Source organism: Gavialis gangeticus, unplaced genomic scaffold (assembly GCF_001723915.1).
Source record: "Gavialis gangeticus isolate Ggan-Ray unplaced genomic scaffold, GavGan_comp1, whole genome shotgun sequence".
NCBI lineage: Eukaryota > Metazoa > Chordata > Crocodylia > Gavialidae > Gavialis > Gavialis gangeticus.
Genome location: NW_017728995.1, coordinates 3,889,834 through 3,892,580, shown reverse-complemented (window position 1 = coordinate 3,892,580; position 2,747 = coordinate 3,889,834).

Here is a 2,747-nt window from a genome sequence, read left to right as displayed (position 1 = left end):
CCTATCCCTTCTGTACAGCCTATAGCCCTTGATATTCACCATCCAGTCGTGCGTTGGGTCCCTCTATGTTTCAGTGAGCCCCACTATGTCTGGGTTGGTGTCGGCTATCAGGAGGGTAAGTTCCTCCTGCTTGTTCCCCATACTACAAGTGTTTTTGTAGAGGCATTTGAGGCCTCCTGAGGATGTGTGCAATGGCCCCCTGTTCTCAGCATTGTCTTAGCCCCTGTTGCTTACCTGTGTATATGTTCTGCTCGTCGGTCTAGGCTGGGTTGTACTTAGCCTTGAACAATCTGCTGCAGCAGGGTAAGGAAAGTGATGAGGACTGGGTATGAGAGGTTTTTGTTTTCCTGGCCACGTGTTTCTTCATTGCTTCTGCCATGCATTGTTGTTCAAAGGCCAGTGTTTCATTCTGGATTGATGACCTCCAGGATGGATGGTCACAAGCGATTGCTCCCATGACTCTGGGTTAATGCCAAAACTTTTTTGGCACCTGTACCACTTCTTTGGTGTGCCATGAAAGTGTACTCGATTTGAATTTGCTGTAGAAGATTTTCTTCAGCAGGTGAGTGTCAGGCATTCTTGAAAGGTGGCTGGCCCATCTTAGCTGCACCAGTTTCATAGTGTGAATGCTGGGGAAAGCTGATTTTCTGAGCACCTCGGTGTCTGCAATCTTGTCCTGCCACTTGATCTTTAATATCTTTTGCAGGCAACACAGGTGGAAGTGGTTTAGTTTCTTGCCATGATGGTGGTAGACAGTCCAGGTTTCACAGGCATGAAGAAGGGTTGGGAGAATGATGGCTTTCTATACCTTCAGTGTCGTGAAAATTCTGATGCCCCTGCAGTCCCAGACTGACTTATGGAGTCTGCTGAAGGTTATGCTAGCTTTTGCTAGTCTCACTAGTCTCACCACAATTGTAATACCAGAACAACTACTCCTACATCCCCTATGTCAACAGACACGTCTCATGCTGGTGTAACCAAAGCTGATTTTAAGAGTGAGAAACCAGTGCAGTTACCCAGGATTCCAGGTCATGGGAACCTTGCAAAGCTAAGTTAGGTCATATCTACAGAGCACTTCTTCCAAGTCATCTCTTCAGTCATCAGTACAGGCTGGGAGCTGACTGGCTGGGCAGCAGCTCTGCAGAAAAGGACCTGGGGGTGACAGTGGACAGTAAGCTGAATATGAGTCAGCAGTGTGCCATTGTTGCAAAGAAGGCTAACGGCATACTGGGCTGGATTGGTAGGTGGGTTGCCACGAGGTCAGGGGAAGTGATTATTCCCCTCTATTCAGCACTGGTGAGACCCCATCTGGAGTACAGTGTTCAGTTTTAGGCCCCCAACTACAGAAAGGATGTGGAGAAATTGGCGAGACTCTAGCAGAGGGCAACAAAAATGGTGAGGGGGCTGGGGCACATGACTTCTGAGGAAAGACTGAGGGAACTGGGCTGATTTAGTCTAGAAAAATGGAGACTGAGAGGGGATGTAATAGCAGCCTTCAACTACCTAAAGGGAGGGTTGAAAGAGGATGGAGCTAGACTGTTCTCAGTGGTGGCAGGTGACAGAACAAGGACCAATGGCTTCAAGTTGCCACAAGGGAATTTGAGGTTAGATATTAGGAAGAATTTTCTCACTAGGAGGGTAGTAAAACACTGGAACAGGTTACCCAGAGAGGTGGTGGAAGCACCATCCTTGGACGTTTTTAAGACCCGGCTAGACAAAGCTTTGGCTGAGATGATCTTGTTGGGGATGGTCCTGCCTTGAGCAGGGGGTTGGACTAGATGACCCTCCAACCCTCATTTTCTATGATTCTACATGTAGGTGGGAGAAGAGTGATCCACACAGTAACCTCTGTCAAGTACCCTCAGGAGTCTAACTCTGGCTTTTGCTAGAATTAGCAATAAAACTTTGACCATTCTTTAAAAATGAGCCTTTGACCATTCTTTCAATGAACCTTCCATAACATATACTTTAGTATAAATTTAATTTTCCTAAGACCTACATTTAATTATGTCTGTTCAGAAGAAGCTCAGGAGTTTCTACCTGTAAAGATTGGGGTATTTAATTCTTCTCAAGCACTGAAGTTAACAAAGCTGCAAAATTCTATTTAGAAGTTCTGCTTGATTGCTTGATTAGAGAGAGGTCCATTACCTTCTTTCCAGTGATCAATTCTGCAGAAAAATAAGTGGGGAGGGAACTAACACACTACTTACTTTTGATGACAATAGGTATTGTGCCATATTACAACTCAAAAAGTTTCATATTTATATTTATTTTTCAGGTTTTTTCCTCCTCCAAATAAAGAGTTGTTGAAATGACCGTGTTTCCACAGGAAGGTTTGATTTGACAACAAATACATTTTCAAAAGACAGATGTTCCAAAATAAAAGTTTCAACCCACTTTAATTGTTAGTTTTTGTTCTAATTATATGGGAAATCTAATCTTTATTTCATCCACAAACCAGTGTGGCATAGACAGTTTGTCAAGGCACAGAATTCATTAAAAAAACCTCACATGAGAAATACAGTAGACAGCTACAAAATTGCTCTGCCTTTTCAGCTGTAAGGAACCTGTTTGGACTTTTAATTGTGGAGAAACTGCAGAATGTAGTTGTGCTTTACAGTAGCTTAAGTGAAAACTGTCCTTTAAAAATAAAGGAATTATAGGATTATGATATGAATCAATATTTTTACTTTTGTTAATGAAACACAAGCAGAGGTCTTTTCTAGAAGATCCTAGCAATATTTACA